The sequence below is a fragment of the Hyla sarda genome, unplaced genomic scaffold, assembly GCF_029499605.1.
Source record: "Hyla sarda isolate aHylSar1 unplaced genomic scaffold, aHylSar1.hap1 scaffold_205, whole genome shotgun sequence".
Classification (NCBI taxonomy): domain Eukaryota; kingdom Metazoa; phylum Chordata; class Amphibia; order Anura; family Hylidae; genus Hyla; species Hyla sarda.
Window position 1 is genome coordinate 246,299 of NW_026608713.1, and position 23,930 is coordinate 270,228.

Sequence of the window (23,930 nt, forward strand, 5' to 3'; positions counted from 1 at the left end):
AGTGAAGGTTTAAGCTGAAAAACTCTGTAGATATCCCCAATCCATGGAGCGAATAGGCCGAAACCACATGCCGAAAGGAGCCCGCTGAGATTGGCCAGGGGAAACAAACGTCCGTACGGGAGATGCCCACGGACAGAGCCTTATTTAATGGATTCCTGACATTAGTTTGCAGCAGAGCATAACGTAGACGTTCAGCGACTGATTTTGTCACCTGGGACCCGTTTTCCCAAAGTCATGAGTTAGAAAACTAAGGAAAAAGGAGGTAAAATCCTAGAGAGAGCGTCAGGAACCTTAAAGGTAGAAAGAAACCAAAGTCTTAAGTCTCCAGAGACTCCATGGAAATAAAGATGGAAATTTAAAAAGAGATCTACAAAAAAAGAAGCCATTAAGTCGTTGCACCGAGAGAACCCACACTTATCCTACCTCAGTTTCCTTAAGGTTTAAGTACCTATAGGTACTGCTATCAGTACCTATTCTAAGGACTGGGACACATGTGAGATCCCCACTGGTGTCGGCCGGGGCAGCCGACATGCGCAACATGGCCGGTTAGCTCAGCTGGTTAGAGCGTGGTGCTAATAACGCCAAGGTCGCGGGTTCGATCCCCGTACGGGCCAGTCCGTCTCCTCTTTTTTGACCGTACCAGTCTCAAACTCCTTTTTCTCCCTACTGCCTAGATCTGGTGGGTGGAAATTGCTGCTGTCTTCATTTAAGCAGGTTACCGTGATGGCAAGCACCATACCCATTCCTCGTTAGTATAGTGGTGAGTATCCCCGCCTGTCACGCGGGAGACCGGGGTTCGATTCCCCGACGGGGAGGCAATTGTTTTCTTTGTGCACCAAAGAAAACTCAGGAAAAAGGAATCCAAAGTCTTAAGTCTCCAGAGTCTCCAGAGTCTCCATGGAAATAAAGATGGAATTTTAAAAAGAGATCTACAAAAAAAGAAGCCATTAAGTCATTGCACAGAGAGAACCCACACTTATCCTACCTCAGTTTCCTGAAGGTTTAAGCTGAAAAACTCTGTAGATATCCCCAATCCATGGAGCGAATAGGCCGAAACCACATGCCGAAAGGAGCCCGCTGAGATTGGCCAGGGGAAACAAACGTCCGTACGGGAGATGCCCACGGACAGAGCCTTATTTAATGGATTCCTGACATTAGTTTGCAGCAGAGCATAACGTAGACGTTCAGCGACTGATTTTGTCACCTGGGACCCTTTTTCCCAAAGTCATGAGTTAGAAAACTAAGGAAAAAGGAGGTAAAATCCTAGAGGGAGCGTAAGGAACCTTAAAGGTAGAAAGAAACCAAAGTTTTAAGTCTCCAGAGTCTCCATGGAAATAAAGATGGAATTTTAAAAAGAGATCTACAAAAAAAGAAGCCATTAAGTTGTTGCACAGAGAGAACCCACACTTATCCTACCTCAGTTTCCTGAAGGTTTAAGCTGAAAAACTCTGTAGATATCCCCAATCCATGGAGCGAATAGGCCGAAACCACATGCCGAAAGGAGCCCGCTGAGATTGGCCAGGGGAAACAAACGTCCGTACGGGAGATGCCAACGGACAGAGCCTTATTTAATGGATTCCTGACATTAGTTTGCAGCAGAGCATAACGTAGACGTTCAGCGACTGATTTTGTCACCTGGGACCCTTTTTCCCAAAGTCATGAGTTAGAAAACTAAGGAAAAAGGAGGTAAAATCCTAGAGGGAGCGTAAGGAACCTTAAAGGTAGAAAGAAACCAAAGTCTTAAGTCTCCAGAGACTCCATGGAAATAAAGATGGAAATTTAAAAAGAGATCTACAAAAAAAGAAGCCATTAGGTTGTTGCACCGAGAGAACCCACACTTATCCTACCTCAGTTTCCTTAAGGTTTAAGCTGAAAAACTCTGTAGATATCCCCAATCCATGGAGCGAATAGGCCGAAACCACATGCCGAAAGGAGCCCGCTGAGATTGGCCAGGGGAAACAAACGTCCGTACGGGAGATGCCCACGGCCAGAGCCTTATCCAATGGATTCCTGACATTAGTTTGCAGCACAGCATATACCAGAGTCAATAACTTGTAAAGTAGACGGTCAGCGACTTATTTCGTCACCTGGGACCCGTTTGCCCAAAGTCATGAGTTAGTTGCAGCTGAAATGCGGACTGCAGCTTTCCCTCAATCACTGGCGCTACAACAAGGCCCCGTGTAGCCCATGCCTAAGGCCTATGGCTTTTAGATTGCAAACTCTTCCAGGTGCCGTGTTATTTCCTATACTTTCTGATTCCTTCTCTTGTGGAATAAAGTTTCGAATACAGTTCCCAGTTCACAGTCAGCCCTAGCACTCGTGATGTCGCCTCTGACAAGGACAGAGAAAGAGACACCCTTCCCTTTCTCCACACTGCTATCAGTACCTATTCCAAGGACTGGGACACATGAGAGATCCCCACTGGTGTCGGCCGGGGCAGCCAACATGCACAGCATGGCCGGTTAGCTCAGCTGGTTATAGCGTGGTGCCAATAACACCAAGGTCGCAGGTTCGATCCCCGTATGGGCCAGTCCGTCTCCTCTTTTTTGACCGTACCAGTCTCAAACTCCTTTTTCTCCCTACTGCCTAGATCTGGTGGGTGGAAATTGCTGCTGTCTTCATTTAAGCAGGTTACCGTGATGGCAAGCACCATACTCTTTCCTCGTTAGTATAGTGGTGAGTATCCCCGCCTGTCACGCGGGAGACCGGGGTTCGATTCCCCTACGGGGAGGCAATTGTTTTCTTTGTGCACCAAAGAAAACTCAGGAAAAAGGAATCCAAAGTCTTAAGTCTCCAGAGTCTCCAGAGTCTCCATGGAAATAAAGATGGAATTTTAAAAAGAGATCTACAAAAAAAGAAGCCATTAAGTCGTTGCACAGAGAGAATCCACACTTATCCTACCTCAGTTTCCTGAAGGTTTAAGCTGAAAAACTCTGTAGATTGGCCAGGGGAAACAAATGTCCGTACGGGAGATGCCCACGGACAGAGCCTTATTTAATGGATTCCTGACATTATTTTGCAGCATAGCATAACGTAGACGTTCAGCGACTGATTTTGTCACCTGGGACCCTTTTTCCCAAAGTCATGAGTTAGAAAACTAAGGAAAAAGGAGGTAAAATCCTAGAGGGAGCGTAAGGAACCTTAAAGGTAGAAAGAAACCAAAGTCTTAAGTCTCCAGAGACTCCATGGAAATAAAGATGGAAATTTAAAAAGAGATCTACAAAAAAAGAAGCCATTAGGTTGTTGCACCGAGAGAACCCACACTTATCCTACCTCAGTTTCCTTAAGGTTTAAGCTAAAAAACTCTGTAGATATCCCCAATCCATGGAGCGAATAGGCCGAAACCATATGCCGAAAGGAGCCCGCTGAGATTGGCCAGGGGAAACAAACGTCCGTACGGGAGATGCCCACGGCCAGAGCCTTATCCAATGGATTCCTGACATTAGTTTGCAGCACAGCATATACCAGAGTCAATAACTTGTAAAGTAGACGGTCAGCGACTGATTTCGTCACCTGGGACCTGTGTGCCCAAAGTCATGAGTTAGTTGCAGCTGAAATGCGGACTGCAGCTTTCCCTCAATCACTGGCGCTACAACAAGGCCCCGTGTAGCCCATGCCTAAGGCCTATGGCTTTTAGATTGCAAACTCTTCCAGGTGCCGTGTTATTTCCTATACTTTCTGATTCCTTCTCTTGTGGAATAAAGTTTCGAATACAGTTCCCAGTTCACAGTCAGCCCTAGCACTCGTGATGTCGCCTCTGACAAGGACAGAGAAAGAGACACCCTTCCCTTTCTCCACACTGCTATCAGTACCTATTCTAAGGACTGGGACACATGTGAGATCCCCACTGGTGTCGGCCGGGGCAGCCAACATGCGCAACATGGCCGGTTAGCTCAGCTGGTTAGAGCGTGGTGCTAATAACGCCAAGGTCGCGGGTTCGATCCCCGTACGGGCCAGTCCGTCTCCTCTTTTTTGACCGTACCAGTCTCAAACTCCTTTTTCTCCCTACTGCCTAGATCTGGTGGGTGGAAATTGCTGCTGTCTTCATTTAAGCAGGTTACCGTGATGGCAAGCACCATACCCATTCCTCGTTAGTATAGTGGTGAGTATCCCCGCCTGTCACGCGGGAGACCGGGGTTCGATTCCCCGACGGGGAGGCAATTGTTTTCCTTGTGCACCAAAGAAAACTCAGGAAAAAGGAATCCAAAGTCTTAAGTCTCCAGAGTCTCCAGAGTCTCCATGGAAATAAAGATGGAATTTTAAAAAGAGATCTACAAAAAAAGAAGCCATTAAGTCGTTGCACAGAGAGAACCCACACTTATCCTACCTCAGTTTCCTGAAGGTTTAAGCTGAAAAACTCTGTAGATTGGCCAGGGGAAACAAACATCCGTACGGGAGATGCCCACGGACAGAGCCTTATTTAATGGATTCCTGACATTAGTTTGCAGCATAGCATAACGTAGACGTTCAGCGACTGATTTTGTCACCTGGGACCCTTTTTCCCAAAGTCATGAGTTAGAAAACTAAGGAAAAAGGAGGTAAAATCCTAGAGGGAGCGTAAGGAACCTTAAAGGTAGAAAGAAACCAAAGTCTTAAGTCTCCAGAGACTCCATGGAAATAAAGATGGAAATTTAAAAAGAGATCTACAAAAAAAGAAGCCATTAAGTCGTTCCACCGAGAGAACCCACACTTATCCTACCTCAGTTTAGTGAAGGTTTAAGCTGAAAAACTCTGTAGATATTCCCAATCCATGGAGCGAATAGGCCGAAACCACATGCCGAAAGGAGCCCGCTGAGATTGGCCAGGGGAAACAAACGTCCGTACGGGAGATGCCCACGGACAGAGCCTTATTTAATGGATTCCTGACATTAGTTTGCAGCAGAGCATAACGTAGACGTTCAGCGACTGATTTTGTCACCTGGGACCCGTTTTCCCAAAGTCATGAGTTAGAAAACTAAGGAAAAAGGAGGTAAAATCCTAGAGAGAGCGTCAGGAACCTTAAAGGTAGAAAGAAACCAAAGTCTTAAGTCTCCAGAGACTCCATGGAAATAAAGATGGAAATTTAAAAAGAGATCTACAAAAAAAGAAGCCATTAAGTCATTGCACCGAGAGAACCCACACTTATCCTACCTCAGTTTCCTTAAGGTTTAAGTACCTATAGGTACTGCTATCAGTACCTATTCTAAGGACTGGGACACATGTGAGATCCCCACTGGTGTCGGCCGGGGCAGCCGACATGCGCAACATGGCCGGTTAGCTCAGCTGGTTAGAGCGTGGTGCTAATAACGCCAAGGTCGCGGGTTCGATCCCCGTACGGGCCAGTCCGTCTCCTCTTTTTTGACCGTACCAGTCTCAAACTCCTTTTTCTCCCTACTGCCTAGATCTGGTGGGTGGAAATTGCTGCTGTCTTCATTTAAGCAGGTTACCGTGATGGCAAGCACCATACCCATTCCTCGTTAGTATAGTGGTGAGTATCCCCGCCTGTCACGCGGGAGACCGGGGTTCGATTCCCCGACGGCGAGGCAATTGTTTTCTTTGTGCACCAAAGAAAACTCAGGAAAAAGGAATCCAAAGTCTTAAGTCTCCAGAGTCTCCAGAGTCTCCATGGAAATAAAGATGGAATTTTAAAAAGAGATCTACAAAAAAAGAAGCCATTAAGTCGTTGCACAGAGAGAACCCACACTTATCCTACCTCAGTTTCCTGAAGGTTTAAGCTGAAAAACTCTGTAGATATCCCCAATCCATGGAGCGAATAGGCCGAAACCACATGCCGAAAGGAGCCCGCTGAGATTGGCCAGGGGAAACAAACGTCCGTACGGGAGATGCCCACGGACAGAGCCTTATTTAATGGATTCCTGACATTAGTTTGCAGCAGAGCATAACGTAGACGTTCAGCGACTGATTTTGTCACCTGGGACCCTTTTTCCCAAAGTCATGAGTTAGAAAACTAAGGAAAAAGGAGGTAAAATCCTAGAGGGAGCGTAAGGAACCTTAAAGGTAGAAAGAAACCAAAGTCTTAAGTCTCCAGAGTCTCCATGGAAATAAAGATGGAATTTTAAAAAGAGATCTACAAAAAAAGAAGCCATTAAGTTGTTGCACAGAGAGAACCCACACTTATCCTACCTCAGTTTCCTGAAGGTTTAAGCTGAAAAACTCTGTAGATATCCCCAATCCATGGAGCGAATAGGCCGAAACCACATGCCGAAAGGAGCCCGCTGAGATTGGCCAGGGGAAACAAACGTCCGTACGGGAGATGCCCACGGACAGAGCCTTATTTAATGGATTCCTGACATTAGTTTGCAGCAGAGCATAACGTAGACGTTCAGCGACTGATTTTGTCACCTGGGACCCTTTTTCCCAAAGTCATGAGTTAGAAAATTAAGGAAAAAGGAGGTAAAATCCTAGAGGGAGCGTAAGGAACCTTAAAGGTAGAAAGAAACCAAAGTCTTAAGTCTCCAGAGACTCCATGGAAATAAAGATGGAAATTTAAAAAGAGATCTACAAAAAAAGAAGCCATTAAGTTGTTGCACCGAGAGAACCCACACTTATCCTACCTCAGTTTCCTTAAGGTTTAAACTGAAAAACTCTGTAGATATCCCCAATCCATGGAGCGAATATGCCGAAACCACATGCCGAAAGGAGCCCGCTGAGATTGGCCAGGGGAAACAAACGTCCGTACGGGAGATGCCCACGGCCAGAGCCTTATCCAATGGATTCCTGACATTAGTTTGCAGCACAGCATATACCAGAGTCAATAACTTGTAAAGTAGACGGTCAGCGACTGATTTCGTCACCTGGGACCCGTTTGCCCAAAGTCATGAGTTAGTTGCAGCTGAAATGCGGACTGCAGCTTTCCCTCAATCACTGGCGCTACAACAAGGCCCCGTGTAGCCCATGCCTAAGGCCTATGGCTTTTAGATTGCAAACTCTTCCAGGTGCCGTGTTATTTCCTATACTTTCTGATTCCTTCTCTTGTGGAATAAAGTTTTGAATACAGTTCCCAGTTCACAGTCAGCCCTAGCACTCGTGATGTCGCCTCTGACAAGGACAGAGAAAGAGACACCCTTCCCTTTCTCCACACTGCTATCAGTACCTATTCTAAGGACTGGGACACATGTGAGATCCCCACTGGTGTCGGCCGGGGCAGCCGACATGCGCAACATGGCCGGTTAGCTCAGCTGGTTAGAGCGTGGTGCTAATAACGCCAAGGTCGCGGGTTCGATCCCCGTACGGGCCAGTCCGTCTCCTCTTTTTTGACCGTACCAGTCTCAAACTCCTTTTTCTCCCTACTGCTTAGATCTGGTGGGTGGAAATTGCTGCTGTCTTCATTTAAGCAGGTTACCGTGATGGCAAGCACCATACCCATTCCTCGTTAGTATAGTGGTGAGTATCCCCGCCTGTCACGCGGGAGACCGGGGTTCGATTCCCCGACGGGGAGGCAATTGTTTTCTTTGTGCACCAAAGAAAACTCAGGAAAAAGGAATCCAAAGTCTTAAGTCTCCAGAGTCTCCAGAGTCTCCATGGAAATAAAGATGGAATTTTAAAAAGAGATCTACAAAAAAAGAAGCCATTAAGTCGTTGCACAGAGAGAATCCACACTTATCCTACCTCAGTTTCCTGAAGGTTTAAGCTGAAAAACTCTGTAGATTGGCCAGGGGAAACAAATGTCCGTACGGGAGATGCCCACGGACAGAGCCTTATTTAATGGATTCCTGACATTAGTTTGCAGCATAGCATAACGTAGACGTTCAGCGACTGATTTTGTCACCTGGGACCCTTTTTCCCAAAGTCATGAGTTAGAAAACTAAGGAAAAAGGAGGTAAAATCCTAGAGTGAGCGTAAGGAACCTTAAAGGTAGAAAGAAACCAAAGTCTTAAGTCTCCAGAGACTCCATGGAAATAAAGATGGAAATTTAAAAAGAGATCTACAAAAAAAGAAGCCATTAGGTTGTTGCACCGAGAGAACCCACACTTATCCTACCTCAGTTTCCTTAAGGTTTAAGCTAAAAAACTCTGTAGATATCCCCAATCCATGGAGCGAATAGGCCGAAACCACATGCCGAAAGGAGCCCGCTGAGATTGGCCAGGGGAAACAAACGTCCGTACGGGAGATGCCCACGGCCAGAGCCTTATCCAATGGATTCCTGACATTAGTTTGCAGCACAGCATATACCAGAGTCAATAACTTGTAAAGTAGACGGTCAGCGACTGATTTCGTCACCTGGGACCTGTGTGCCCAAAGTCATGAGTTAGTTGCAGCTGAAATGTGGACTGCAGCTTTCCCTCAATCACTGGCGCTACAACAAGGCCCCGTGTAGCCCATGCCTAAGGCCTATGGCTTTTAGATTGCAAACTCTTCCAGGTGCCGTGTTATTTCCTATACTTTCTGATTCCTTCTCTTGTGGAATAAAGTTTCGAATACAGTTCCCAGTTCACAGTCAGCCCTAGCACTCGTGATGTCGCCTCTGACAAGGACAGAGAAAGAGACACCCTTCCCTTTCTCCACACTGCTATCAGTACCTATTCTAAGGACTGGGACACATGTGAGATCCCCACTGGTGTCGGCCGGGGCAGCCAACATGCGCAACATGGCCGGTTAGCTCAGCTGGTTAGAGCGTGGTGCTAATAACGCCAAGGTCGCGGGTTCGATCCCCGTACGGGCCAGTCCGTCTCCTCTTTTTTGACCGTACCAGTCTCAAACTCCTTTTTCTCCCTACTGCCTAGATCTGGTGGGTGGAAATTGCTGCTGTCTTCATTTAAGCAGGTTACCGTGATGGCAAGCACCATACCCATTCCTCGTTAGTATAGTGGTGAGTATCCCCGCCTGTCACGCGGGAGACCGGGGTTCGATTCCCCGACGGGGAGGCAATTGTTTTCTTTGTGCACCAAAGAAAACTCAGGAAAAAGGAATCCAAAGTCTTAAGTCTCCAGAGTCTCCAGAGTCTCCATGGAAATAAAGATGGAATTTTAAAAAGAGATCTACAAAAAAAGAAGCCATTAAGTCGTTGCACAGAGAGAACCCACACTTATCCTACCTCAGTTTCCTGAAGGTTTAAGCTGAAAAACTCTGTAGATATCCCCAATCCATGGAGCGAATAGGCCGAAACCACATGCCGAAAGGAGCCCGCTGAGATTGGCCAGGGGAAACAAACGTCCGTACGGGAGATGCCCACGGACAGAGCCTTATTTAATGGATTCCTGACATTAGTTTGCAGCAGAGCATAACGTAGACGTTCAGCGACTGATTTTGTCACCTGGGACCCTTTTTCCCAAAGTCATGAGTTAGAAAACTAAGGAAAAAGGAGGTAAAATCCTAGAGGGAGCGTAAGGAACCTTAAAGGTAGAAAGAAACCAAAGTCTTAAGTCTCCAGAGTCTCCATGGAAATAAAGATGGAATTTTAAAAAGAGATCTACAAAAAAAGAAGCCATTAAGTTGTTGCACAGAGAGAACCCACACTTATCCTACCTCAATTTCCTGAAGGTTTAAGCTGAAAAACTCTGTAGATATCCCCAATCCATGGAGCGAATAGGCCGAAACCACATGCCGAAAGGAGCCCGCTGAGATTGGCCAGGGGAAACAAACGTCCGTACGGGAGATGCCCACGGACAGAGCCTTATTTAATGGATTCCTGACATTAGTTTGCAGCAGAGCATAACGTAGACGTTCAGCGACTGATTTTGTCACCTGGGACCCTTTTTCCCAAAGTCATGAGTTAGAAAACTAAGGAAAAAGGAGGTAAAATCCTAGAGGGAGCGTAAGGAACCTTAAAGGTAGAAAGAAACCAAAGTCTTAAGTCTCCAGAGACTCCATGGAAATAAAGATGGAAATTTAAAAAGAGATCTACAAAAAAAGAAGCCATTAAGTTGTTGCACCGAGAGAACCCACACTTATCCTACCTCAGTTTCCTTAAGGTTTAAGCTGAAAAACTCTGTAGATATCCCCAATCCATGGAGCGAATAGGCCGAAACCACATGCCGAAAGGAGCCCGCTGAGATTGGCCAGGGGAAACAAACGTCCGTACGGGAGATGCCCACGGCCAGAGCCTTATCCAATGGATTCCTGACATTAGTTTGCAGCACAGCATATACCAGAGTCAATAACTTGTAAAGTAGACGGTCAGCGACTGATTTCGTCACCTGGGACCCGTTTGCCCAAAGTCATGAGTTAGTTGCAGCTGAAATGCGGACTGCAGCTTTCACTCAATCACTGGTGCTACAACAAGGCCCCGTGTAGCCCATGCCTAAGGCCTATGGCTTTTAGATTGCAAACTCTTCCAGGTGCCGTGTTATTTCCTATACTTTCTGATTCCTTCTCTTGTGGAATAAAGTTTCGAATACAGTTCCCAGTTCACAGTCAGCCCTAGCACTCGTGATGTCGCCTCTGACAAGGACAGAGAAAGAGACACCCTTCCCTTTCTCCACACTGCTATCAGTACCTATTCTAAGGACTGGAACACATGTGAGATCCCCACTGGTGTCGGCCGGGGCAGCCGACATGCGCAACATGGCCGGTTAGCTCAGCTGGTTAGAGCGTGGTGCTAATAACGCCAAGGTCGCGGGTTCGATCCCCGTACGGGCCAGTCCGTCTCCTCTTTTTTGACCGTACCAGTCTCAAACTCCTTTTTCTCCCTACTGCTTAGATCTGGTGGGTGGAAATTGCTGCTGTCTTCATTTAAGCAGGTTACCGTGATGGCAAGCACCATACCCATTCCTCGTTAGTATAGTGGTGAGTATCCCCGCCTGTCACGCGGGAGACCGGGGTTCGATTCCCCGACGGGGAGGCAATTGTTTTCTTTGTGCACCAAAGAAAACTCAGGAAAAAGGAATCCAAAGTCTTAAGTCTCCAGAGTCTCCAGAGTCTCCATGGAAATAAAGATGGAATTTTAAAAAGAGATCTACAAAAAAAGAAGCCATTAAGTCGTTGCACAGAGAGAACCCACACTTATCCTACCTCAGTTTCCTGAAGGTTTAAGCTGAAAAACTCTGTAGATATCCCCAATCCATGGAGCGAATAGGCCGAAACCACATGCCAAAAGGAGCCCGCTGAGATTGGCCAGGGGAAACAAACGTCCGTACGGGAGATGCCCACGGACAGAGCCTTATTTAATGGATTCCTGACATTAGTTTGCAGCAGAGCATAACGTAGACGTTCAGCGACTGATTTTGTCACCTGGGACCCTTTTTCCCAAAGTCATGAGTTAGAAAACTAAGGAAAAAGGAGGTAAAATCCTAGAGGGAGCGTAAGGAACCTTAAAGGTAGAAAGAAACCAAAGTCTTAAGTCTCCAGAGTCTCCATGGAAATAAAGATGGAATTTTAAAAAGAGATCTACAAAAAAAGAAGCCATTAAGTTGTTGCACAGAGAGAACCCACACTTATCCTACCTCAGTTTCCTGAAGGTTTAAGCTGAAAAACTCTGTAGATATCCCCAATCCATGGAGCGAATAGGCCGAAACCACATGCCGAAAGGAGCCCGCTGAGATTGGCCAGGGGAAACAAACGTCCGTACGGGAGATGCCCACGGACAGAGCCTTATTTAATGGATTCCTGACATTAGTTTGCAGCAGAGCATAACGTAGACGTTCAGCGACTGATTTTGTCACCTGGGACCCTTTTTCCCAAAGTCATGAGTTAGAAAACTAAGGAAAAAGGAGGTAAAATCCTAGAGGGAGCGTAAGGAACCTTAAAGGTAGAAAGAAACCAAAGTCTTAAGTCTCCAGAGACTCCATGGAAATAAAGATGGAAATTTAAAAAGAGATCTACAAAAAAAGAAGCCATTAAGTTGTTGCACCGAGAGAACCCACACTTATCCTACCTCAGTTTCCTTAAGGTTTAAGCTGAAAAACTCTGTAGATATCCCCAATCCATGGAGCGAATAGGCCGAAACCACATGCCGAAAGGAGCCCACTGAGATTGGCCAGGGGAAACAAACGTCCGTACGGGAGATGCCCACGGCCAGAGCCTTATCCAATGGATTCCTGACATTAGTTTGCAGCACAGCATATACCAGAGTCAATAACTTGTAAAGTAGACGGTCAGCGACTGATTTCGTCACCTGGGACCCGTTTGCCCAAAGTCATGAGTTAGTTGCAGCTGAAATGCGGACTGCAGCTTTCCCTCAATCACTGGCGCTACAACAAGGCCCCGTGTAGCCCATGCCTAAGGCCTATGGCTTTTAGATTGCAAACTCTTCCAGGTGCCGTGTTATTTCCTATACTTTCTGATTCCTTCTCTTGTGGAATAAAGTTTCGAATACAGTTCCCAGTTCACAGTCAGCCCTAGCACTCGTGATGTCGCCTCTGACAAGGACAGAGAAAGAGACACCCTTCCCTTTCTCCACACTGCTATCAGTACCTATTCTAAGGACTGGGACACATGTGAGATCCCCACTGGTGTCGGCCGGGGCAGCCGCCATGCGCAACATGGCCGGTTAGCTCAGCTGGTTAGAGCGTGGTGCTAATAACGCCAAGGTCGCGGGTTCGATCCCCGTACGGGCCAGTCCGTCTCCTCTTTTTTGACCGTACCAGTCTCAAACTCCTTTCTCTCCCTACTGCCTAGATCTGGTGGGTGGAAATTGCTGCTGTCTTCATTTAAGCAGGTTACCGTGATGGCAAGCACCATACCCATTCCTCGTTAGTATAGTGGTGAGTATCCCCGCCTGTCACGCGGGAGACCGGGGTTCGATTCCCCGACGGGGAGGCAATTGTTTTCTTTGTGCACCAAAGAAAACTCAGGAAAAAGGAATCCAAAGTCTTAAGTCTCCAGAATCTCCAGAGTCTCTATGGAAATAAAGATGGAATTTTAAAAAGAGATCTACAAAAAAAGAAGCCATTAAGTCGTAGCACAGAGAGAACCCACACTTATCCTACCTCAGTTTCCTGAAGGTTTAAGCTGAAAAACTCTGTAGATATCCCCAATCCATGGAGCGAATAGGCCGAAACCACATGCCGAAAGGAGCCCGCTGAGATTGGCCAGGGGAAACAAACGTCCGTACGGGAGATGCCCACGGACAGAGCCTTATTTAATGGATTCCTGACATTAGTTTGCAGCAGAGCATAACGTAGACGTTCAGCGACTGATTTTGTCACCTGGGATCCTTTTTCCCAAAGTCATGAGTTAGAAAACTAAGGAAAAAGGAGGTAAAATCCTAGAGGGAGCGTAAGGAACCTTAAAGGTAGAAAGAAACCAAAGTCTTAAGTCTCCAGAGTCTCCATGGAAATAAAGATGGAATTTTAAAAAGAGATCTACAAAAAAAGAAGCCATTAAGTTGTTGCACAGAGAGAACCCACACTTATCCTACCTCAGTTTCCTTAAGGTTTAAGCTGAAAAACTCTGTAGATATCCCCAATCCATGGAGCGAATAGGCCGAAACCACATGCCGAAAGGAGCCCGCTGAGATTGGCCAGGGGAAACAAACGTCCGTACGGGAGATGCCCACGGCCAGAGCCTTATCCAATGGATTCCTGACATTAGTTTGCAGCACAGCATATACCAGAGTCAATAACTTGTAAAGTAGACGGTCAGCGACTGATTTCGTCACCTGGGACCCGTTTGCCCAAAGTCATGAGTTAGTTGCAGCTGAAATGCGGACTCTAGCTTTCCCTCAATCACTGGCGCTACAACAAGGCCCCGTGTAGCCCATGCCTAAGGCCTATGGCTTTTAGATTGCAAACTCTTCCAGGTGCCGTGTTATTTCCTATACTTTCTGATTCCTTCTCTTGTGGAATAAAGTTTCGAATACAGTTCCCAGTTCCCAGTCAGCCCTAGCACTCGTGATGTCGCCTCTGACAAGGACAGAGAAAGAGACACCCTTCCCTTTCTCCACACTGCTATCAGTACCTATTCTAAGGACTGGGACACATGTGAGATCCCCACTGGTGTCGGCCGGGGCAGCCGACATGCGCAACTTGGCCGGTTAGCTCAGCTGGTTAGAGCGTGGTGCTAATAACGCCAAGGTCGCGGGTTCGATCCCCGTACGGGCCAGTCCGTCTCCTCTTTTTTGACCGTACCAGTCTCAAACTCCTTTTTCTCCCTACTGCCTAGATCTGGTGGGTGGAAATTGCTGCTGTCTTCATTTAAGCAGGTTACCGTGATGGCAAGCACCATACCCATTCCTCGTTAGTATAGTGGTGAGTATCCCCGCCTGTCACGCGGGAGACCGGGGTTCGATTCCCCGACGGGGAGGCAATTATTTTCTTTGTGCACCAAAGAAAACTCAGGAAAAAGGAATCCAAAGTCTTAAGTCTCCAGAGTCTCCATGGAAATAAAGATGGAATTTTAAAAAGAGATCTACAAAAAAAGAAGCCATTAAGTCGTTGCACAGAGAGAACCCACACTTATCCTACCTCAGTTTCCTGAAGGTTTAAGCTGAAAAACTCTGTAGATATCCCCAATCCATGGAGCGAATAGGCCGAAACCACATGCCGAAAGGAGCCCGCTGAGATTGGCCAGGGGAAACAAACGTCCGTACGGGAGATGCCCACGGACAGAGCCTTATTTAATGGATTCCTGACATTAGTTTGCAGCAGAACATAACGTAGACGTTCAGCGACTGATTTTGTCACCTGGGACCCTTTTTCCCAAAGTCATGAGTTAGAAAACTAAGGAAAAAGGAGGTAAAATCCTAGAGGGAGCGTAAGGAACCTTAAAGGTAGAAAGAAACCAAAGTCTTAAGTCTCCAGAGACTCCATGGAAATAAAGATGGAAATTTAAAAAGAGATCTACAAAAAAAGAAGCCATTAAGTCGTTGCACCGAGAGAACCCACACTTATCCTACCTCAGTTTCCTTAAGGTTTAAGTACCTATAGGTACTGCTATCAGTACCTATTCTAAGGACTGGGACACATGTGAGATCCCCACTGGTGTCGGCCGGGGCAGCCAACATGCGCAACATGGTCGGTTAGCTCAGCTGGTTAGAGCGTGGTGCTAATAACGCCAAGGTCGCGGGTTCGATCCCCGTATGGGCCAGTCCGTCTCCTCTTTTTTGACCGTACCAGTCTCAAACTCCTTTTTCTCCCTACTGCCTAGATCTGGTGGGTGGAAATTGCTGCTGTCTTCATTTAAGCAGGTTACCGTGATGGCAAGCACCATACCCATTCCTCGTTAGTATAGTGGTGAGTATCCCCGCCTGTCACGCGGGAGACCGGGGTTCGATTCCCCGACGGGGAGGCAATTGTTTTCTTTGTGCACCAAAGAAAACTCAGGAAAAAGGAATCCAAAGTCTTAAGTCTCCAGAGTCTCCAGAGTCTCCATGGAAATAAAGATGGAATTTTAAAAAGAGATCTACAAAAAAAGAAGCCATGAAGTCGTTGCACAGAGAGAACCCACACTTATCCTACCTCAGTTTCCTGAAGGTTTAAGCTGAAAAACTCTGTAGATATCCCCAATCCATGGAGCGAATAGGCCGAAACCACATGCCGAAAGGAGCCCGCTGAGATTGGCCAGGGGAAACAAACGTCCGTACGGGAGATGCCCACGGACAGAGCCTTATTTAATGGATTCCTGACATTAGTTTGCAGCAGAGCATAACGTAGACGTTCAGCGACTGATTTTGTCACCTGGGACCCTTTTTCCCAAAGTCATGAGTCTCCATGGAAATAAAGATGGAATTTTAAAAAGAGATCTACAAAAAAAGAAGCCATTAAGTCGTTGCACAGAGAGAACCCACACTTATCCTACCTCAGTTTCCTGAAGGTTTAAGCTGAAAAACTCTGTAGATATCCCCAATCCATGGAGCGAATAGGCCGAAACCACATGCCGAAAGGAGCCCGCTGAGATTGGCCAGGGGAAACAAACGTCCGTACGGGAGATGCCCACGGACAGAGCCTTATTTAATGGATTCCTGACATTAGTTTGCAGCAGAACATAACGTAGACGTTCAGCGACTGATTTTGTCACCTGGGACCCTTTTTCCCAAAGTCATGAGTTAGAAAACTAAGGAAAAAGGAGGTAAAATCCTAGAGGGAGCGTAAGGAACCTTAAAGGTAGAAAGAAACCAAAGTCTTAAGTCTCCAGAGACTCCATGGAAATAAAGATGGAAATTTAAAAAGAGATCTACAAAAAAAGAAGCCATTAAGTCGTTGCACCGAGAGAACCCACACTTATCCTACCTCAGTTTCCTTAAGGTTTAAGTACCTATAGGTACTGCTATCAGTACCTATTCTAAGGACTGGGACACATGTGAGATCCCCACTGGTGTCGGCCGGGGCAGCCAACATGCGCAACATGGTCGGTTAGCTCAGCTGGTTAGAGCGTGGTGCTAATAACGCCAAGGTCGCGGGTTCGATCCCCGTATGGGCCAGTCCGTCTCCTCTTTTTTGACCGTACCAGTCTCAAACTCCTTTTTCTCCCTACTGCCTAGATCTGGTGGGTGGAAATTGCTGCTGTCTTCATTTAAGCAGGTTACCGTGATGGCAAGCACCATACCCATTCCTCGTTAGTATAGTGGTGAGTATCCCCGCCTGTCACGCGGGAGACCGGGGTTCGATTCCCCGACGGGGAGGCAATTGTTTTCTTTGTGCACCAAAGAAAACTCAGGAAAAAGGAATCCAAAGTCTTAAGTCTCCAGAGTCTCCAGAGTCTCCATGGAAATAAAGATGGAATTTTAAAAAGAGATCTACAAAAAAAGAAGCCATTAAGTCGTTGCACAGAGAGAACCCACACTTATCCTACCTCAGTTTCCTGAAGGTTTAAGCTGAAAAACTCTGTAGATATCCCCAATCCATGGAGCGAATAGGCCGAAACCACATGCCGAAAGGAGCCCGCTGAGATTGGCCAGGGGAAACAAACGTCCGTACGGGAGATGCCCACGGACAGAGCCTTATTTAATGGATTCCTGACATTAGTTTGCAGCAGAGCATAACGTAGACGTTCAGCGACTGATTTTGTCACCTGGGACCCTTTTTCCCAAAGTCATGAGTCTCCATGGAAATAAAGATGGAATTTTAAAAAGAGATCTACAAAAAAAGAAGCCATTAAGTCGTTGCACAGAGAGAACCCACACTTATCCTACCTCAGTTTCCTGAAGGTTTAAGCTGAAAAACTCTGTAGATATCCCCAATCCATGGAGCGAATAGGCCGAAACCACATGCCGAAAGGAGCCCGCTGAGATTGGCCAGGGGAAACAAACGTCCGTACGGGAGATGCCCACGGACAGAGCCTTATTTAATGGATTCCTGACATTAGTTTGCAGCAGAACATAACGTAGACGTTCAGCGACTGATTTTGTCACCTGGGACCCTTTTTCCCAAAGTCATGAGTTAGAAAACTAAGGAAAAAGGAGGTAAAATCCTAGAGGGAGCGTAAGGAACCTTAAAGGTAGAAAGAAACCAAAGTCTTAAGTCTCCAGAGACTCCATGGAAATAAAGATGGAAATTTAAAAAGAGATCTACAAAAAAAGAAGCCATTAAGTCGTTGCACCGAGAGAACCCACACTTATCCTACCTCAGTTTCCTTAAGGTTTAAGTACCTATAGGTACTGCTATCAGTACCTATTCTAAGGACTGGGACACATGTGAGATCCCCACTGGTGTCGGCCGGGGCAGCCAACATGCGCAACATGGTCGGTTAGCTCAGCTGGTTAGAGCGTGGTGCTAATAACGCCAAGGTCGCGGGTTCGATCCCCGTATGGGCCAGTCCGTCTCCTCTTTTTTGACCGTACCAGTCTCAAACTCCTTTTTCTCCCTACTGCCTAGATCTGGTGGGTGGAAATTGCTGCTGTCTTCATTTAAGCAGGTTACCGTGATGGCAAGCACCATACCCATTCCTCGTTAGTATAGTGGTGAGTATCCCCGCCTGTCACGCGGGAGACCGGGGTTCGATTCCCCGACGGGGAGGCAATTGTTTTCTTTGTGCACCAAAGAAAACTCAGGAAAAAGGAATCCAAAGTCTTAAGTCTCCAGAGTCTCCAGAGTCTCCATGGAAATAAAGATGGAATTTTAAAAAGAGATCTACAAAAAAAGAAGCCATTAAGTCGTTGCACAGAGAGAACCCACACTTATCCTACCTCAGTTTCCTGAAGGTTTAAGCTGAAAAACTCTGTAGATATCCCCAATCCATGGAGCGAATAGGCCTAAACCACATGCCGAAAGGAGCCCGCTGAGATTGGCCAGGGGAAACAAACGTCCGTACGGGAGATGCCCACGGACAGAGCCTTATTTAATGGATTCCTGACATTAGTTTGCAGCAGAGCATAACGTAGACGTTCAGCGACTGATTTTGTCACCTGGGACCCTTTTTCCCAAAGTCATGAGTTAGAAAACTAAGGAAAAAGGAGGTAAAATCCTAGAGGGAGCGTAAGGAACCTTAAAGGTAGAAAGAAACCAAAGTCTTAAGTCTCCAGAGACTCCATGGAAATAAAGATGGAAATTTAAAAAGAGATCTACAAAAAAAGAAGCCATTAAGTCGTTGCACCGAGAGAACCCACACTTATCCTACCTCAGTTTCCTTAAGGTTTAAGCTGAAAAACTCTGTAGATATCCCCAATCCATGGAGCGAATAGGCCGAAACCACATGCCGAAAGGAGCCCGCTGAGATTGGCCAGGGGAAACAAACGTCCGTACGGGAGATGCCCACGGCCAGAGCCTTATCCAATGGATTCCTGACATTAGTTTGCAGCACAGCATATACCAGAGTCAATAACTTGTAAAGTAGACGGTCAGCGACTGATTTCGTCACCTGGGACCCGTTTGCCCAAAGTCATGAGTTAGTTGCAGCTGAAATGCGGACTCTAGCTTTCCCTCAATCACTGGCGCTACAACAAGGCCCCGTGTAGCCCATGCCTAAGGCCTATGGCTTTTAGATTGCAAACTCTTCCAGGTGCCGTGTTATTTCCTATACTTTCTGATTCCTTCTCTTGTGGAATAAAGTTTCGAATACAGTTCCCAGTTCCCAGTCAGCCCTAGCACTCGTGATGTCGCCTCTGACAAGGACAGAGAAAGAGACACCCTTCCCTTTCTCCACACTGCTATCAGTACCTATTCTAAGGACTGGGACACATGTGAGATCCCCACTGGTGTCGGCCGGGGCAGCTGACATGCGCAACTTGGCCGGTTAGCTCAGCTGGTTAGAGCGTGGTGCTAATAACGCCAAGGTCGCGGGTTCGATCCCCGTACGGGCCAGTCCGTCTCCTCTTTTTTGACCGTACCAGTCTCAAACTCCTTTTTCTCCCTACTGCCTAGATCTGGTGGGTGGAAATTGCTGCTGTCTTCATTTAAGCAGGTTACCGTGATGGCAAGCACCATACCCATTCCTCGTTAGTATAGTGGTGAGTATCCCCGCCTGTCACGCGGGAGACCGGGGTTCGATTCCCCGACGGGGAGGCAATTATTTTCTTTGTGCACCAAAGAAAACTCAGGAAAAAGGAATCCAAAGTCTTAAGTCTCCAGAGTCTCCATGGAAATAAAGATGGAATTTTAAAAAGAGATCTACAAAAAAAGAAGCCATTAAGTCGTTGCACAGAGAGAACCCACACTTATCCTACCTCAGTTTCCTGAAGGTTTAAGCTGAAAAACTCTGTAGATATCCCCAATCCATGGAGCGAATAGGCCGAAACCACATGCCGAAAGGAGCCCGCTGAGATTGGCCAGGGGAAACAAACGTCCGTACGGGAGATGCCCACGGACAGAGCCTTATTTAATGGATTCCTGACATTAGTTTGCAGCAGAACATAACGTAGACGTTCAGCGACTGATTTTGTCACCTGGGACCCTTTTTCCCAAAGTCATGAGTTAGAAAACTAAGGAAAAAGGAGGTAAAATCCTAGAGGGAGCGTAAGGAACCTTAAAGGTAGAAAGAAACCAAAGTCTTAAGTCTCCAGAGACTCCATGGAAATAAAGATGGAAATTTAAAAAGAGATCTACAAAAAAAGAAGCCATTAAGTCGTTGCACCGAGAGAACCCACACTTATCCTACCTCAGTTTCCTTAAGGTTTAAGTACCTATAGGTACTGCTATCAGTACCTATTCTAAGGACTGGGACACATGTGAGATCCCCACTGGTGTCGGCCGGGGCAGCCAACATGCGCAACATGGTCGGTTAGCTCGGCTGGTTAGAGCGTGGTGCTAATAACGCCAAGGTCGCGGGTTCGATCCCCGTATGGGCCAGTCCGTCTCCTCTTTTTTGACCGTACCAGTCTCAAACTCCTTTTTCTCCCTACTGCCTAGATCTGGTGGGTGGAAATTGCTGCTGTCTTCATTTAAGCAGGTTACCGTGATGGCAAGCACCATACCCATTCCTCGTTAGTATAGTGGTGAGTATCCCCGCCTGTCACGCGGGAGACCGGGGTTCGATTCCCCGACGGGGAGGCAATTGTTTTCTTTGTGCACCAAAGAAAACTCAGGAAAAAGGAATCCAAAGTCTTAAGTCTCCAGAGTCTCCATGGAAATAAAGATGGAATTTTAAAAAGAGATCTACAAAAAAAGAAGCCATTAAGTCGTTGCACAGAGAGAACCCACACTTATCCTACCTCAGTTTCCTGAAGGTTTAAGCTGAAAAACTCTGTAGATATCCCCAATCCATGGAGCGAATAGGCCGAAACCACATGCCGAAAGGAGCCCGCTGAGATTGGCCAGGGGAAACAAACGTCCGTACGGGAGATGCCCACGGACAGAGCCTTATTTAATGGATTCCTGACATTAGTTTGCAGCAGAGCATAACGTAGACGTTCAGCGACTGATTTTGTCACCTGGGACCCTTTTTCCCAAAGTCATGAGTCTCCATGGAAATAAAGATGGAATTTTAAAAAGAGATCTACAAAAAAAGAAGCCATTAAGTCGTTGCACAGAGAGAACCCACACTTATCCTACCTCAGTTTCCTGAAGGTTTAAGCTGAAAAACTCTGTAGATATCCCCAATCCATGGAGCGAATAGGCCGAAACCACATGCCGAAAGGAGCCCGCTGAGATTGGCCAGGGGAAACAAACGTCCGTACGGGAGATGCCCACGGACAGAGCCTTATTTAATGGATTCCTGACATTAGTTTGCAGCAGAGCATAACGTAGACGTTCAGCGACTGATTTTGTCACCTGGGACCCTTTTTCCCAAAGTCATGAGTTAGAAAACTAAGGAAAAAGGAGGTAAAATCCTAGAGGGAGCGTAAGGAACCTTAAAGGTAGAAAGAAACCAAAGTCTTAAGTCTCCAGAGACTCCATGGAAATAAAGATGGAAATTTAAAAAGAGATCTACAAAAAAAGAAGCCATTAAGTCGTTGCACCGAGAGAACCCACACTTATCCTACCTCAGTTTCCTTAAGGTTTAAGCTGAAAAACTCTGTAGATATCCCCAATCCATGGAGCGAATAGGCCGAAACCACATGCCGAAAGGAGCCCGCTGAGATTGGCCAGGGGAAACAAACGTCCGTACGGGAGATGCCCACGGCCAGAGCCTTATCCAATGGATTCCTGACATTAGTTTGCAGCACAGCATATACCAGAGTCAATAACTTGTAAAGTAGACGGTCAGCGACTGATTTCGTCACCTGGGACCCGTTTGCCCAAAGTCATGAGTTAGTTGCAGCTGAAATGCGGACTCTAGCTTTCCCTCAATCACTGGCGCTACAACAAGGCCCCGTGTAGCCCATGCCTAAGGCCTATGGCTTTTAGATTGCAAACTCTTCCAGGTGCCGTGTTATTTCCTATACTTTCTGATTCCTTCTCTTGTGGAATAAAGTTTCGAATACAGTTCCCAGTTCACAGTCAGCCCTAGCACTCGTGATGTCGCCTCTGACAAGGACAGAGAAAGAGACACCCTTCCCTTTCTCCACACTGCTATCAGTACCTATTCTAAGGACTGGGACACATGTGAGATCCCCACTGGTGTCGGCCGGGGCAGCCGACATGCGCAACTTGGCCGGTTAGCTCAGCTGGTTAGAGCGTGGTGCTAATAACGCCAAGGTCGCGGGTTCGATCCCCGTACGGGCCAGTCCGTCTCCTCTTTTTTGACCGTACCAGTCTCAAACTCCTTTCTCTCCCTACTGCCTAGATCTGGTGGGTGGAAATTGCTGCTGTCTTCATTTAAGCAGGTTACCGTGATGGCAAGCACCATACCCGTTCCTCGTTAGTATAGTGGTGAGTATCCCCGCCTGTCACGCGGGAGACCGGGGTTCGATTCCCCGACGGGGAGGCAATTGTTTTCTTTGTGCACCAAAGAAAACTCAGGAAAAAGGAATCCAAAGTCTTAAGTCTCCAGAATCTCCAGAGTCTCTATGGAAATAAAGATGGAATTTTAAAAAGAGATCTACAAAAAAAGAAGCCATTAAGTCGTAGCACAGAGAGAACCCACACTTATCCTACCTCAGTTTCCTGAAGGTTTAAGCTGAAAAACTCTGTAGATATCCCCAATCCATGGAGCGAATAGGCCGAAACCACATGCCGAAAGGAGCCCGCTGAGATTGGCCAGGGGAAACAAACGTCCGTACGGGAGATGCCCACGGACAGAGCCTTATTTAATGGATTCCTGACATTAGTTTGCAGCAGAGCATAACGTAGACGTTCAGCGACTGATTTTGTCACCTGGGATCCTTTTTCCCAAAGTCATGAGTTAGAAAACTAAGGAAAAAGGAGGTAAAATCCTAGAGGGAGCGTAAGGAACCTTAAAGGTAGAAAGAAACCAAAGTCTTAAGTCTCCAGAGTCTCCATGGAAATAAAGATGGAATTTTAAAAAGAGATCTACAAAAAAAGAAGCCATTAAGTTGTTGCACAGAGAGAACCCACACTTATCCTACCTCAGTTTCCTTAAGGTTTAAGCTGAAAAACTCTGTAGATATCCCCAATCCATGGAGCGAATAGGCCGAAACCACATGCCGAAAGGAGCCCGCTGAGATTGGCCAGGGGAAACAAACGTCCGTACGGGAGATGCCCACGGCCAGAGCCTTATCCAATGGATTCCTGACATTAGTTTGCAGCACAGCATATACCAGAGTCAATAACTTGTAAAGTAGACGGTCAGCGACTGATTTCGTCACCTGGGACCCGTTTGCCCAAAGTCATGAGTTAGTTGCAGCTGAAATGCGGACTCTAGCTTTCCCTCAATCACTGGCGCTACAACAAGGCCCCGTGTAGCCCATGCCTAAGGCCTATGGCTTTTAGATTGCAAACTCTTCCAGGTGCCGTGTTATTTCCTATACTTTCTGATTCCTTCTCTTGTGGAATAAAGTTTCGAATACAGTTCCCAGTTCCCAGTCAGCCCTAGCACTCGTGATGTCGCCTCTGACAAGGACAGAGAAAGAGACACCCTTCCCTTTCTCCACACTGCTATCAGTACCTATTCTAAGGACTGGGACACATGTGAGACCCCCACTGGTGTCGGCCGGGGCAGCCGACATGCGCAACTTGGCCGGTTAGCTCAGCTGGTTAGAGCGTGGTGCTAATAACGCCAAGGTCGCGGGTTCGATCCCCGTACGGGCCAGTCCGTCTCCTCTTTTTTGACCGTACCAGTCTCAAACTCCTTTTTCTCCCTACTGCCTAGATCTGGTGGGTGGAAATTGCTGCTGTCTTCATTTAAGCAGGTTACCGTGATGGCAAGCACCATACCCATTCCTCGTTAGTATAGTGGTGAGTATCCCCGCCTGTCACGCGGGAGACCGGGGTTCGATTCCCCGACGGGGAGGCAATTATTTTCTTTGTGCACCAAAGAAAACTCAGGAAAAAGGAATCCAAAGTCTTAAGTCTCCAGAGTCTCCATGGAAATAAAGATGGAATTTTAAAAAGAGATCTACAAAAAAAGAAGCCATTAAGTCGTTGCACAGAGAGAACCCACACTTATCCTACCTCAGTTTCCTGAAGGTTTAAGCTGAAAAACTCTGTAGATATCCCCAATCCATGGAGCGAATAGGCCGAAACCACATGCCGAAAGGAGCCCGCTGAGATTGGCCAGGGGAAACAAACGTCCGTACGGGAGATGCCCACGGACAGAGCCTTATTTAATGCATTCCTGAC

The 23,930-nt window shown here is 46.9% G+C and overlaps 25 non-coding genes across 25 annotated transcripts; all 25 read left to right on the forward strand.

Moving 5' to 3' along the window:
• The first annotated feature begins 540 nt into the window (after nucleotides 1-540).
• Nucleotides 541-614, forward strand: TRNAI-AAU (transfer RNA isoleucine (anticodon AAU)). The gene has a single exon. It is a non-coding gene; the product is annotated as a tRNA-Ile (tRNA).
• A 129-nt stretch (nucleotides 615-743) lies between these two features.
• On the forward strand, nucleotides 744-815 carry TRNAD-GUC (transfer RNA aspartic acid (anticodon GUC)). Its single transcript has one exon. It is a non-coding gene; the product is annotated as a tRNA-Asp (tRNA).
• A 3,067-nt stretch (nucleotides 816-3,882) lies between these two features.
• On the forward strand, nucleotides 3,883-3,956 carry TRNAI-AAU (transfer RNA isoleucine (anticodon AAU)). Its single transcript has one exon. It is a non-coding gene; the product is annotated as a tRNA-Ile (tRNA).
• Nucleotides 3,957-4,085: 129 nt separating this feature from the next.
• TRNAD-GUC (transfer RNA aspartic acid (anticodon GUC)) lies at nucleotides 4,086-4,157 on the forward strand. The gene has a single exon. It is a non-coding gene; the product is annotated as a tRNA-Asp (tRNA).
• Nucleotides 4,158-5,247: 1,090 nt separating this feature from the next.
• Nucleotides 5,248-5,321, forward strand: TRNAI-AAU (transfer RNA isoleucine (anticodon AAU)). Its single transcript has one exon. It is a non-coding gene; the product is annotated as a tRNA-Ile (tRNA).
• Nucleotides 5,322-7,163: 1,842 nt separating this feature from the next.
• Nucleotides 7,164-7,237, forward strand: TRNAI-AAU (transfer RNA isoleucine (anticodon AAU)). Its single transcript has one exon. It is a non-coding gene; the product is annotated as a tRNA-Ile (tRNA).
• A 129-nt stretch (nucleotides 7,238-7,366) lies between these two features.
• TRNAD-GUC (transfer RNA aspartic acid (anticodon GUC)) lies at nucleotides 7,367-7,438 on the forward strand. Its single transcript has one exon. It is a non-coding gene; the product is annotated as a tRNA-Asp (tRNA).
• Nucleotides 7,439-8,589: 1,151 nt separating this feature from the next.
• TRNAI-AAU (transfer RNA isoleucine (anticodon AAU)) lies at nucleotides 8,590-8,663 on the forward strand. The gene has a single exon. It is a non-coding gene; the product is annotated as a tRNA-Ile (tRNA).
• A 129-nt stretch (nucleotides 8,664-8,792) lies between these two features.
• Nucleotides 8,793-8,864, forward strand: TRNAD-GUC (transfer RNA aspartic acid (anticodon GUC)). The gene has a single exon. It is a non-coding gene; the product is annotated as a tRNA-Asp (tRNA).
• A 1,641-nt stretch (nucleotides 8,865-10,505) lies between these two features.
• Nucleotides 10,506-10,579, forward strand: TRNAI-AAU (transfer RNA isoleucine (anticodon AAU)). The gene has a single exon. It is a non-coding gene; the product is annotated as a tRNA-Ile (tRNA).
• Nucleotides 10,580-10,708: 129 nt separating this feature from the next.
• Nucleotides 10,709-10,780, forward strand: TRNAD-GUC (transfer RNA aspartic acid (anticodon GUC)). Its single transcript has one exon. It is a non-coding gene; the product is annotated as a tRNA-Asp (tRNA).
• A 1,641-nt stretch (nucleotides 10,781-12,421) lies between these two features.
• On the forward strand, nucleotides 12,422-12,495 carry TRNAI-AAU (transfer RNA isoleucine (anticodon AAU)). The gene has a single exon. It is a non-coding gene; the product is annotated as a tRNA-Ile (tRNA).
• A 129-nt stretch (nucleotides 12,496-12,624) lies between these two features.
• On the forward strand, nucleotides 12,625-12,696 carry TRNAD-GUC (transfer RNA aspartic acid (anticodon GUC)). Its single transcript has one exon. It is a non-coding gene; the product is annotated as a tRNA-Asp (tRNA).
• A 1,210-nt stretch (nucleotides 12,697-13,906) lies between these two features.
• TRNAI-AAU (transfer RNA isoleucine (anticodon AAU)) lies at nucleotides 13,907-13,980 on the forward strand. The gene has a single exon. It is a non-coding gene; the product is annotated as a tRNA-Ile (tRNA).
• A 129-nt stretch (nucleotides 13,981-14,109) lies between these two features.
• Nucleotides 14,110-14,181, forward strand: TRNAD-GUC (transfer RNA aspartic acid (anticodon GUC)). The gene has a single exon. It is a non-coding gene; the product is annotated as a tRNA-Asp (tRNA).
• A 912-nt stretch (nucleotides 14,182-15,093) lies between these two features.
• On the forward strand, nucleotides 15,094-15,165 carry TRNAD-GUC (transfer RNA aspartic acid (anticodon GUC)). The gene has a single exon. It is a non-coding gene; the product is annotated as a tRNA-Asp (tRNA).
• A 1,261-nt stretch (nucleotides 15,166-16,426) lies between these two features.
• Nucleotides 16,427-16,498, forward strand: TRNAD-GUC (transfer RNA aspartic acid (anticodon GUC)). The gene has a single exon. It is a non-coding gene; the product is annotated as a tRNA-Asp (tRNA).
• Nucleotides 16,499-17,759: 1,261 nt separating this feature from the next.
• TRNAD-GUC (transfer RNA aspartic acid (anticodon GUC)) lies at nucleotides 17,760-17,831 on the forward strand. The gene has a single exon. It is a non-coding gene; the product is annotated as a tRNA-Asp (tRNA).
• Nucleotides 17,832-19,041: 1,210 nt separating this feature from the next.
• TRNAI-AAU (transfer RNA isoleucine (anticodon AAU)) lies at nucleotides 19,042-19,115 on the forward strand. Its single transcript has one exon. It is a non-coding gene; the product is annotated as a tRNA-Ile (tRNA).
• A 129-nt stretch (nucleotides 19,116-19,244) lies between these two features.
• TRNAD-GUC (transfer RNA aspartic acid (anticodon GUC)) lies at nucleotides 19,245-19,316 on the forward strand. The gene has a single exon. It is a non-coding gene; the product is annotated as a tRNA-Asp (tRNA).
• Nucleotides 19,317-20,228: 912 nt separating this feature from the next.
• On the forward strand, nucleotides 20,229-20,300 carry TRNAD-GUC (transfer RNA aspartic acid (anticodon GUC)). Its single transcript has one exon. It is a non-coding gene; the product is annotated as a tRNA-Asp (tRNA).
• A 1,541-nt stretch (nucleotides 20,301-21,841) lies between these two features.
• On the forward strand, nucleotides 21,842-21,915 carry TRNAI-AAU (transfer RNA isoleucine (anticodon AAU)). Its single transcript has one exon. It is a non-coding gene; the product is annotated as a tRNA-Ile (tRNA).
• A 129-nt stretch (nucleotides 21,916-22,044) lies between these two features.
• TRNAD-GUC (transfer RNA aspartic acid (anticodon GUC)) lies at nucleotides 22,045-22,116 on the forward strand. The gene has a single exon. It is a non-coding gene; the product is annotated as a tRNA-Asp (tRNA).
• A 1,210-nt stretch (nucleotides 22,117-23,326) lies between these two features.
• TRNAI-AAU (transfer RNA isoleucine (anticodon AAU)) lies at nucleotides 23,327-23,400 on the forward strand. Its single transcript has one exon. It is a non-coding gene; the product is annotated as a tRNA-Ile (tRNA).
• A 129-nt stretch (nucleotides 23,401-23,529) lies between these two features.
• On the forward strand, nucleotides 23,530-23,601 carry TRNAD-GUC (transfer RNA aspartic acid (anticodon GUC)). The gene has a single exon. It is a non-coding gene; the product is annotated as a tRNA-Asp (tRNA).
• Nucleotides 23,602-23,930: the final 329 nt, after the last annotated feature.